Genomic DNA, 13,565 nt, shown 5'->3' with positions numbered 1-13,565 from the left:
ATGTGAATGTGATATGATAAGATGTTAATGGATGTGATGTGATGTGAATCGGAATAGATGTGAATGGATGAGATGTGATGTGAAGGAGATATGGATGAAGTGGATGTGATGTAATGTGGATGGATGTGGATGTGATGCAATGGACGTGGATGGATTACATCATGAGATATGGATGGATGTGGATGTGGATGTGATGTAATGTGGATGGAATGAATGAGATATGATGTGGATGTGATGTAATGTGGATAGAATGTATGTGATGGGATGGGAATGCAATGAATGTGATGGATGTGAATAGATACAATGAGATGTGAGTGGATGTGAATGTGTGAATGGATATGATGTGATGTGATTTGAAATGGATATGATGTGATGTGATGTGAAATGGATGTGATGTGATGAGAAATGTGATGTGATGTGATGAGAATGGATAAGATGTGATGAGAAATGTGATGTGATGTGATGAGAAATGTATGTGATGTGATGTGATGCGAATGGATAAGATGTGATGTGAATCGAGATAGATGTGAATGGATGAGATGTGATATGAGTAGATGTGATGTGATGTGAATAAATGATTGTTTTATGTCAAGAATGTTGGGAAAGCATTTTGACCATCTTGTGACTAAGGTCGTGGAGACCTAAGTGATAAAGTTGCAACAGCTGAGACAGAGAGTCAAGGGAGGACGTCTCGCATAGCACGGTCGGGTCTTGACCAGCCTCGGTTCGATTTAAATGGTGAGCTTCCGGTGTACGGGGGATGAGGGACCAAGGAAGCGGCCTATGAGTGAAGCCCTAGGTGACCTTGTGAAGGATCCTAGAGGGTGCTTACCATACGGTGCTTTGGGTCATTGAAGATACCCATGCATTCGTCGAGGAAGCAAATGGAACAAGGTGTTAGTTGTTTTATGAACTCGGACATGGCTCTGGTTTATTGAACTTGCTGGTCCTCAATGCATGAGTCCATGGCCCTTTAATATGGATCTGTTGGTTGATCTTGCTGATCTTCAATGGCAAGTCCATCTTGATTTTTATAAGTGAATATATTTCGAGGTACTATGAGCTAATATTCAAAAGGCCCCTGAGTGGACAGGTGGTGAGCGTTCTGGTTGCCAATGATGCCATAGGTACACTGATGAAGGAATGATTGGAAATTAACTGGATATTTTGGAGGATTATGATCAGTGATACTCTGGTTTCATTAAAAGATTGTTTTAAAGACAGAATCTGTGAAAAAGGTAATTTCATATCAGGTGTGTAAGTGGTGTGACTATCTTGAAGTTTGCATGAAGAAGCGCTGGCTAGGGGGCCTGGGAACTCTTTTCCCTGGTACCTGGGATAAAACATAACCAAATTCCTAAATGGATCTTATCACTACAGTGTGGTTGGGCGGTTGGCTAACCCATGGGACTGCATAGGGTTAGGCTGGACTGATGGATCCCTAAAATGAGACTCAATTATGTTATAGTATAATAGACGAAGTAAATCTCGGATAGTCTTTGTTCTATGGAAAAGAATCAACGCCTGTGCCTCTCGATGAGGAAAAAAGGCATTGGTCTCTATGATCCAAGTGCAAGTCTTTTCCTTGATCTGACCATGTGACTTACGAGTTCGGTCAGATCAGATTGGTTAATTAAGACTCTTGACTACGTTAGAATAAAAATATCCTAGAGGAATCGCCCATGCTTTCTGAGCAGGGGAAGTTTTTTCGGGTTCGATTTTGGAACAACCGAGGAATTAGTCTCTTGTCCGGATATCCGTGGGCAAGGCCCCGAGTGAGAGGCTCTGCCCTGCGCAAGAAGTGCTACTTCCGCACGGAGGGGGCAGGGATCTTTCATTGTTGGAAGAGTTGAGAAGTGTCAGCTATTGAGATGGCTGCACTGATGACTTATCCTGTGTTCCACAAACATGCTAATGAGGATCCAAAGGACTTTTTGGCAGGGATGGAGTTGGCAGCTTTCACCTTTGGGAAGGATAGAGATGAGGACAAATGGACATTTTTGTCCATGTTGTTAAAAGGAGATGCCAAAATGTGGCTGCATACTTGGAGAGGTTAGCCACATTAGAGGCACATATATTGAGAGATCCCTGCCCTCTCTACACATCGAACTCTAGAGAGCTAGCAACGGAAGTAGCAACCTCATGCACAGGGCAGAGCTTCCCACTCGGGGCCTCGCCCACGAATGTCCGGGCAAGAGGCTAATCCCTCGGTTCTTCCAAAATCGAACCCGAAAAAAACTTTTCTCACCCAGAAAGCATAGGCGAGTGGATTTGTTTCAAGCACTAGGTGGTAGACGTCATAACATTTCTCCTTGATATTGTTTGATATTATCATACCGATCCATCTTGGTATTTATGTGCCACATTTTGGGGCTCTATCGATATTCACCTTTGCAATTGCACCAATGTTGTTTAGGTGGGCCGTGTCTTCCTTTCCACATTATGTTTTTGTAATCCACCACTAGAGTTGATGCATTTTTGGAAAGTTGCCACTTGCATTGTTATTAAGGATGTTTGAAAAGTGTCATATGATTTGTTGTGTTTTCTTTTGTTGTCATATGTTTCAATCTCAGTACACGTCTTGGTGTTGGTTCAGACTTCAAAGTGCTCATTGTGATGGTGTAATTGGTTTTGAATCGTAATGCTTTACATGCAACTTTCCATTTATTGATGAAGTCTGAAGATGTACTAGTTGTGAAGGAAAATATCTATACAAAAACACATGCAATCCATCGCTAGATGTGTTGAATTTGTGTTGCACACCATTCTCATTACTGACCTTAGCCTTCTTGTGTGCCTCTTCCTTGAAATGTGTCGCTCAATTTTTTCCTTGCTCTAAAAAGTTCTCTTGGAGAATGGGAGAACTCACATCAGCTTTATACATCTGAATTTATGCAAAAACTCTTTATGCATAAGATTTCTACATATTGCTTTATACAATAAAGTTTTATGCACATGTATTGCCATAAACATAAATCTTTATTGCATAAAGATATGTGTAGAACTTATGCATAACGATTTATACATAATCTTAATGCATATGCTTAAGTTTTATGCATATAAATATGCTTAAGTTTTATGCATATGCATATGCTTAAGTTTTATGCATATGCATATGCTTAAGTTTTATTCATATGCTTTATACATAAGCTTAATGCATATGCTTAAATTTTATGCGTACACATTATACATAAAGCTTTATTAAACAAAGGTATATGGAAAACTTATGCATAAAAGCTTAAGGGATATGCTTACGTTTTATACATACGCTTTATGCATAAGCTTAATACATATGGCTTTATGGAATAAGGCTTTATGCATAAGCTTAATACATATGGCTTTATGGAATAAGGCTTTATGCATATGTATTAAAGCCATAAACATAAAGCTTATACATTAAGCCATATGCATAAAGCTTTAAGGATTTATTGTGCATAAACTTTATGGCTTTATTATGCATAAAGATTTATGAATTAAAAAACAAGTATATGCATAAAACAAATGGTCCCCATCCGAGGGTGCACCATGAAAGACAAGTAAACAAAGGGGTTATGAAAGACAAGTGCTCTTACCTTGAAGTTGAGAATTTGAGGTTAAGGTTGTTAACGTTGAGTCCCTATCTAAAAGTATAAGCCCTATGGAAAAAAACATATATTTGTAAACTTAATGCTTATTTTTTATGAATATGTATAAGATTATGCATAAGCATGAAGCTTGTGCATACAAGTTTATGATAAAGCCATATGCATAAAGATTAATGCATATCACAAGCATAGAAAATCCCAGAAAACCTATGCATAGAAAATAAAACTTTATGCATTTTTTAAAAAGATGACAAGGGCATGGGAATGGGACTTGTCTCAACAAGTAATAGCTTGTCAAGATAAAACCTATATTTGAATAGTACAAGCACCCATTCGTATATAAGAGAGTATAGAGACTAAATTTCATGCATAAATATATGACGCATAGAAAATGAGAGATGGTTTCTCACCTTATGAGGAGGAGAAACTTGCTCACCTTATGTGGAGGAGAATCTTTCGCACCTTATGTGGAGGAGAGGGTTTCTCACCTTATATGGAGGATATGGTTGCTCACCTTATGTGGAGGATATGGTTGCTTATCTTATGTGGAGGATATGGTTGCTTACCTTATAATGAGGAAGATAAGCTTTCCCACGTTATGTGGGGGAGAGGATTGCTCATCTCTAAACCATATTTTTCTAAGCTTATAGTAAGTGGAGGATAAGAAAAAATGGTTTGAAGGGGAGATGGTTGCTCATCTCTAAACCCATATTTTTGTAAGCTTATACTAAGTGGAGGATAATAAAGAATGGTTTGAAGAGGAGAAGGAGAAGAGGTGAAAAAGAAGAAAGGGAAATAGAAACCCTAGCATCTTCACAAATGGAGGTAAGAAAGAGCTTAACCCTAATCACATGCAGCCTCATAACAATAAAAATAACTTACTTTCATATGTTATATGCTTATGGGAGAAATTAGAACTTACCTTCATGTGTTTTATGCTTGTGGGAAAGATTAGGGATTGAAATACCATTACCTTTTAATGAGAGGATGAAAATGATGTTGAGGGAGAGCTAGGGGTTTGCTAAGGAGGGATGTGAGAAGAGGGATATGAGAAGACAGAACAAAGGATTGGAGGATATGAGAAGAGGGAGATGAGATGAGAGTTGAGTAGGAGGTGAAGTGATGAGAGATGAAGCGATGGAGGCAAAGTGATGAGAGGTATAAGCAAGATTTTTGTTATTCACCTTGGTTGGAGGAGAATGTCACATCATTGGGAGTAAAGTTTTGAACCTAGTGAAGCATTTTTTTAACAGTCGGCTTACTCACCTAGCTACTACCCAAGACATTAATAGTCATTGTTCACCTTGGTTAGAGGAGGTCACATCAAAAGCACCAACACTAAAGTTGTGAACAAGGTGTAGCATGTTTTTAACAGTCGGCCTAGCATGTTTTTAACAGTCGGCTTAGAGCTACTAGCCAAGCCATTGGTTGTGCAAGTAGCCAAGCCAATAGCCCACTACTTTTTAAAAGAAAGAGCAAAATAATGTTTTTTTCTTTGATATTTTTTTCACAATTAAGGACTTGTTTTGTACTACAGGTGTTAGCACCTCATAGTCCTCATCATGTGAAAATTAGCCTCTTGATACCCTTCTTGCAAGGACCCATGGGCAAGTGAATGAGGGAAAGTGATACCCTTCTTGCAAGGACCCATGGGCAAGTGAATGAGGGAAAGTGATACCCTTCTTGCAAGGACCCATGGGCAAGTGAATGAGGGAAAAGATACCATTTCCTTACAAGAGATGCAAACACACAATTATGCACCTTCACTGAATCACAATTAAACATGTGAATAATTTTGTATGGCAAGTCCATCTTGACGAGGTCACTTTATGGTGAGTTTTAAGAAGGTGATCACACAAATGGATGGCAGGAATTTCTAATCCAAAAATGTGCTACACTTGAAGGATGAAGATGAAAAACAAGTGACTCGAAGGATGATCCTGTGACTGTGTCATTACTTATGATAAGTGTTTGATTATGGAGGCAACATAGACTCCACCAAGAGAGTATACTGGTTGAGCATCCATCAACATATCACATGCATGCCACAATAGAAGAAAAACCACATGAATTTTAATTATAAAATTACATTGATGAAATGAAACTGGATGGTATAGCAATGGAGGAAATTGTAAACAACTTCTTTGAAGAAGTATGAGAGGAGGGGGAAGAGTGTGTCACACCCAATGAAGCACTCTTATGAGAAGCAGCAAGGACTCTTATACATATTCAATCCTTCATGCCACTCTAGAGTTGCTTAATTTGCAACTGCAATGTATGGATAAAGTAACGCTAGTGGGACAAGCCTCTTTCAATGAGTGCTTCTTCATGAGCTAGTTAATTCTTTAGTATCATGGTTGTATTTTATTAATAATTATTACATTATTATATGATATGTTGTTCATTAAGTTTCATAAAGAAGATGCTTCCCAAGGATAACAAGATACCTTTAAACAAGAAAGGAAGGAAGGAGAGTTAGCTGCCCAATATGTGGGTCATCACTTATTACCTTGAGATTGAATCATCTCAAGAAAGTGGTGTATGAAAACCACCACCATTTTCTTCCATATACTCATGAAAATTTTGTTCCATCTTAGAAAGGAGTTCCACCACACCCACTATTAACCCTTCTCAGAGACCTCTATAGTTTCGATATTGGCCATCTTATTATTTCACTTCTTTTAGGCCACAAGCATCGAAATTGCTAGAATTCACTAAGAAACCGTGTATTGTATATTTTACGTGTGTGCTCATTGATTGTCTATTAAAGGTGCACCATGGGATCCTAGAATAGGTGTTTAAACTAGCTAGAGTGGCCAAATGAACCCAAGGACCAAATTGTTAACTTTGGCCGCCCAAGAGTTTAAACCCTAGAGGTCACCTACAAAACCTAAAATGTAACTCTCACCTCTCATTATTTTGGGCCACATGTGTCGGATTGGCTAGCCATAATTCACTAGAAAATCATGTATATTTTACGCGTGTGCTCTTGCCGCTTGTCTATTAAAGGCACACCATGGGATTCTAGGTTGAGAGTGCTAGAATTAGAATAGGTGTTTACACTGTCTAAAGTGGCCGAATGGGCTTGAGGACTAGACTTTTAACTTTGGCTACCCAAGAGTGTGAACCCTAGAGGTCACCTACTACAAAACCTAAAATGTAACTCTCACTACTCATTCTTTTATGCTAATTCAATAGAGTGCTCTTCTTCTCTATCTATTATCTTATGATATTGCTTGCTTGCTTGAGCTCTTGTGTATGCTTTCTTGCTTGCATGTGAGAGAGTGAGTGTGAGAGATTAAACTATAAGGAAGGTCAAGCTTCCTTTGGAGGGCGGTTGGTGGTGGCATGGCAGGCATAGTGGAGATTTTGGGTGCAGCTATGCAGCAACATCATCTCCTATGAGAATCCCAGGTAACAAGCTTTTGTGAGGTTAGGTACACACCTCGACTCTGCATTTGGTTCTAGGACAGTTATTTGGTTTCTTGATTGAGCTTTATGCTCCTGAGTGTGGTTGGGAAAAGCCCCACGACATTGGGGGTGTTCCTCCCTGTGTTCTTTCTATGGCACTAGGACTTCCCATAAGTGGTGCTGCTCTGCTAGGGAATAGTCACACTGAATAGCATCAATGCATTTTGAGAGCTATTGAATGATAAATTGATCAATGTTTGGTTTTTGCAAGAGAAGAGTAGATAGGAAATAGTCACACTGAATAGCATCAATGCATTTTGAGAGCTATTAAATGATAAATTGATCAATGTTTGGTTTTGAGAGCTATTAAATGATAAATTGATCAATGTTTGGTTTTTGCAAGAGAAGAGTAGATAGGAAATCTGTAAACAACTCTTATTTTGGTACATTCTTTTTTTTTGTATTTTTCATGTGGTCTTGAAATTGTGTGTTCTTTGAATTTAACAATTCAAGTTTCTTGTTCAATTTTTGTAATTTATGTTTTCTCTTTTTTTGAATTTTGCATAGAGAAACCAGTAAATTGGGCTTGACATTTAAAGAATTAGGTGAAATAGATATTTCGCACAGGAAAACAGTAAATTGAGCTTGACATTTAAAGAATAAGGCAAAATAGACCTTGAAATTGGTTTTGGGACATACAGTTTACCCTAGTCAGGCCTCCTTATACCACGAGATTGGGTTAGAAACAATGATAATTTTGGGGTAGGATTAGCGAACTAGATTAATTTATGTGTTTGTAGATTTTTTGCATTTTTACATTAGTGTAAATTACACAGATTAATATATAACTTAATCCACTTGTAATTTGGGCCACAAGTTGTAAGTCTTTTGGTTGGCCTAATTTAATACATGCAGGCTTTAGGCCGATCAAAAAGAGAATCTTGGAAAACTCCGAAAAACCTTGACATCCCTTTTTTGGTAGTTGTGGTGAGACCAAAAGCCAAAAACCATAAACCGAAATTCATAAACCACAAACCAAAAATCGTAAATCGTGAAAGTGAAAAGTTTTAAAAAAAAGTTAAAAGTTAAAAATCAAATAGATATTAAAAAAAAGAGAAAAAAAAAGGTAAAAGGTCCGTGGGTTTTTTTAAAAAATATAGATTTTTTTTGAAAAGTACAAGCACATACACATTTTAGGCCATTGCAATCATTTTGGCACACTTGATACAAAATAATGTAAAAAATATATTTCTCTTAGTTAAGGACCCACCTTAACTATAGGAAACCATCTCTCGTCGACCCAAAAAAAAGTGCATGCACAACCCCTCTATCAAAGTGTCCAGAAATATTTGAAACCTACTTTGGACAAAATTTCTCTTAGTTAAGGGACCCACCTTAACTATAGGAAACCATCTCTCGTCAGCCCAAAAAAAGTGCATGCACAACCCCTCTATCAAAGTGTTTAGAACTATGTGAAACCTACTTTGGACAAGTTTCTCTAACACAAAATAATAATAGTAATAAAATTGGCCATTCGATTTCTTTGCCAGCCTTAAGTCACATCATGCACCTATAGCATGGACGTGTATTAGAGGCCTATTTAGATGATAGTATGTCTATTGAGCTAGGTGTGTACCAACCTACACTAGGCTCAAGACCTTTGATCACAACCTAGTTTAGCATTGTACAAGGATCTGTAATTAGGGGCCAGTGATACTTCATGTGATTTTGAGTCAGTGGAAGAATTCCTAGTCCGAAGAAGTGAGAACCCTAATCATACCTCACCAGCCTGGCTAGCTACTAGTCTTTTTTACTACGTAGCTAGCTACCTCAGAGGTTGAACCTTAACCGCCGCTACCTTTGGACCAAATCTTACTACATACATACCACACAATGAAGGAGTTGAGGTAAATTCTATAGAGACACCTAGTGTCATGGAAGGTGTAATAAACCCTCTACCCTGTGTCATCCATAAAAGGTACGCCCTCCTCAGCAAGGGTATAATAAAGCATACCACCCTCATCCACACGTCATCATCTGTCACCATCAGTGAAGGTAACTATACATCTCCCCCCAAAACATCCGTCGTACCCACCTCCCCCCCTACAAGATCAATGATGCGGCTCTAAGAAGCCCTTGAGCTTTCACCACTTGAGTGACATTTGTGTGAGGATGCCACATGCTAGGGAGATGGCAAAGCGGATGTGAGCAAGGTGCGTAACACACCCCAGGACAAGGAGCAAGGAAAGTAGAAGAGTAGGGGTGCATTGAGCACTAGGCATTGAAGGATGAGAAGTAGGGAAAGTGGAAGAGTGAGAGGTAGGAAAAGTAGAAGTGAGAGGGGTAGGGAAGGCAGTGGGATGCATGGAAACAAGTGGATGCGGGATAGTTCAAGTGTCTACACATAGAAGGTGAGGGAGTAGCCCAAGCGACTCAACTGCTCTACCTCATACCTAGAGTTCAGCCGATTGCAAGCCGCCTTTGTGCCTCAAAAACACTATGCAAATTAGGGTCATCTATGGGTATGGGAGGTGTATTAGAGGATGACCCTCTATATATCATATCTCAATCCATTGGTTGATCTCCATGATGGCCACATCTATAAAAATTAATATCGTTTTAGCGTTAAGCTTAATGTACTAATAATAATGCATTGAGCTTTAAGCTCTATGCATAATCTGTATGCATTCATGCATAATCTATATGCATGCATGCATAGAGCCTATGAATTCTCTAATATGTGAGAGAATCCCACTTCATAGTACTTTTTTGAGAACTCCTTACATTAGCATGCAATGAATAGAGATTATACCTTATGCATAGAAAAAGAGCATAAGTAATATATACTAAATGCACAAGAGAGTAAAAAGATTCAAAAAGCTTATAATCTTTATCCATGCATAGCACTCCACATCAAAAAAGCTTTATGAATAAAAACATATGCTTACATAGAGCATGCATAGAGCGTACATGTGTATGCCGTCAACCTTAAACCATATTTCATAATGCATTAAGCATAATGCATAATACATAATGCATATTAATGCATTATACATATGGATAAAAGTTCATATTAGGAATTTGGAAAAATCCATGTATTTTGGATAAAATGAAATTGATATCTTTAAACTAATCTTGGTAATTTCACTAAATTTGAAAGAGAAAGTGTTACTACTCAAGGTTGCTAATAACACATATGGGGTATTTACAAAGACCGTTTAAACTACAGTGTAGCCAAGAAAATATCCATAAAATTTGAAAGAAAAGTAATTAAAAAAATCAAAGTCTAAATAGTAAGAGACTAACATATACTAACTCATAAACAAAAGGTGACCAACATAGATCCAACTAGTAATGTGATGATCTAAACTCACTAGCCTCCTTCATCACAGTCCTTGGATGTTGCCAGATGCTCCTTTGCCTTAGCACACACATTTTCTGGAATCTTGACCTTTTGTGGAATTTTTTTCCCAGCGACCCATTCAAAAACTATCGTGTTTGATAGTTCCCAATGCATAGGATCCTTCTTGTTACACATCTAGTTCTAATAAATATCTATAAACCTCACCATCACTAACATTTCTCTTTTTGCATATTGGTGCCCAATATTGTATTAAAATCCTCTTGTAGTTTTCAGATGTTGTGCTGGCATCTATGTTACTCTAAGATACACCCAACCATATAAGATATATTGGTTCTTATGGTGGTCGAATAAGAACGAAGTCTCCGTTTCTAACATTAACCATGGGTTGAAAAGCCAGTTACTTTGACCTTTTACTTATGGTCCATAATAGTGATCATCATGTTCCTCCAATCCTAAGAATTCATCATCAATATCAATAGTTATGTCGTCCACATGTGTGCCTAGAGTTCTTGGCAAAAAGTCTTGATAGAAGCCTTTGTCCTGGACACTTGGTCTCTTTAGTGCCTGAACCATGGCCTTCCAATACTCAATCAAAGAGCTGATGTCCAAGGTGAAAGTTGCATCGGATCCTTGAACTTCAACCCATATTTTCCAATATCATATGTAATCCTTAATTCCTTTTACCATATCTTAGTGATCTCTAATGTAATCAAACATTGGAACGACACATGGAACCCCTATCGGTACTATTGTGTTACCACCACTATCCTTCTTCCATAATTCAATACCACCATCCTTTGGCAACCATTCAATGGATTTAGGATGCACTTTATATTGCATGACTAGAACATTTTCCTACATGAAGAATCTAAATTGTAATGGTTTTTAGTGCCCCACTAGCACATCTTGTCCATCAGACAAGTACCCATCAATGAATCTCTTGAAGTCTGGGACATTTGTCTCATCAAGAATGGGGTTGGAGCAGATACTTGGTTATCCTTGAATATTTTCATTAAATGTGAAAAGGTGAATGTCTAGATAGTTCTTAGTTTCTCAAAAAACCTACTAAACTGGCATTGCACCAATATCCTCGTGTATGACCAACCATCAAAAATCCTAACTAGACCATCTTAAATACTCCTTTGGCAACCAACAATGATAGTTATGCAAACAAATACTGATTCTTGTTCTCTTATGCATATAATTGTCTAATTGCAACATCAAATTCTTTGGAAACTTCTTGAATTTTGAACTAGGATTTGTATTCAACACTTCTGTTGCTATCCCAACATCATTCAAGCACCCATGTATCCACCCTCATGCGGGTAATGCTGATCAAGAGTCTTTCTAGAGTTTAAAGCATTAAACAATGTGCTAGTAGATCTGGGCATACCATCATTGGAAGGATCTCCATACTCATGTCTGTCATACCTCTCAAGGATTCTTAAACACAAGGCAAGAGAACCTGTTATGAAATTTGGATGAGATGGCCATAAGCTGATACCAAAATGTCCATAGTGCCCTTGTCCATGTCCATGGGTTATCATTCCCATTAGTGACACGAGCAATTGTGTTGACTTATGAGTCGCCTTGCAATACACCTTCAATCTCGAGATCGTTGTTTTCTTTTGGTCCATCATATCATGTATTATGAAAAATTACTTATTAGGATTTAATTATGAGGTCAGAGTGTCCAAGCATAGTAGAGATTTCTACAACTAAGTTGTTGCAACATGTACACATCAATCTATTACGTTCATCTTGGCACTTCATGGCTCCTAACAACTGATCCTTAATTGCATTGCATATAGTGCAATGCAATTGATCAATCCTTTATTGTATTGCATATAGTGCAAAGTAACTGATCCTTTATTGCATTGCATATAGTGCACTTTGAAAACTCACTTGTTTTTGCAAGGCTAACATGCTTGAATTTGTATTCTAGATCTTACCATACGTTGATGTTGATATTTCTCTTTGATTGAGATTCTTCAACGTCATATTAACCTCATTCGAAATGTCCACTTGCTTGTAGACATCTGGAATAACTAGTTGGGTTTTCCTAGAACCATATGTCATGGTTCTGCTGTTAGACATATTTGCTCAATGCAAATGCACCTTCCGCACACATCCAAATCTATAAACGAGCCTTCCTCAGCTCAACCACACTCTAATAAGTGTTCCAGATACTCCAAAGTAGTCAACAAACTTCACTTTTGATGTAGAAAATCAAATTGATTGCATCCAAAATGAACTGGCATAGGCAGTCCAAGGTACCCTGTTTTGGTGTGCTTTCCAAGGCTTCAAATTACAATGTAGTGGTTCAATCAAGTGTGGATAACTTTCATTGACACCTAAACAAGCTCAATGTTTCATATCAACACCAACCAAGGTGCGTACATACCAATTTTGTCAAACCCCCTTCTCTGTTTTGAGAAAAACAAGAAAAACTAGTAAAAACTAGTAGTAGAATTGCTCTAATTTCTTCAATGCTTGTCCAAATTGGGAGACAAGGCATTCATTAGCTTAGCAATGATGTCCACTAACTCTATGTAAAAGGAATTAGACCAATTGTGTAAGATGAGAGAGTAATTAGCCAATTAATCACACTCTGTTTCACTAATCACAGTAGACAGCCTATTTAATCAGCTCATTTCTAGCTCCATTATTCATCATTTCTCTTACCAATCATATAGCTTCTTTCTCAAGTGTATGTACCACACAGTTGCTAAGTCAATTTTGGAATTTATCAAACACAACACTTGATTTGTGGTCTCCACTTAGTAAAAATGTGAAAAAGTGCTCTGTTTCTGCATATATGGCTGTGTCACCTACTCCTGAGGGAATTTGGGATGTTTGTAGTGTCAATTGAGAGCATGTATAGTTTCCTAACACTCCAAGGCATGTGTACAACCCATCAATTCTCTGATTTTTGCAAAAAACTAGCTCTAATTTCATCAAAAATCGACCTCTCTTCTCTGTTTTTGAGAGCTTCAAAAACAGTAATTTTTCAATCACTCAAATGCATCATACTTGCTCCAAATTCATTGTAGGGCTTGCACATGAGTTTCCAATACATTCCCATTTTCCAGATACATGTTTCTTTGTTAGATTTGCATCCATTTTCACAATACATCACCGCTTCCAAGCTCCAATGGCAAAAACCAGAATTTTCTTTTACTTTGGGCAACCCTAATTTGCCTTGT

This window comes from Cibotium barometz, chromosome 20 (assembly GCF_041138505.1).
Source record: "Cibotium barometz isolate CiBa-2024 chromosome 20, ASM4113850v1, whole genome shotgun sequence".
In the NCBI taxonomy this organism is placed as follows: Eukaryota; Viridiplantae; Streptophyta; class Polypodiopsida; order Cyatheales; family Cibotiaceae; genus Cibotium; species Cibotium barometz.
The sequence above is the reverse complement of the archived record's forward strand: the minus strand, read 5'-3'. Positions refer to the sequence as shown.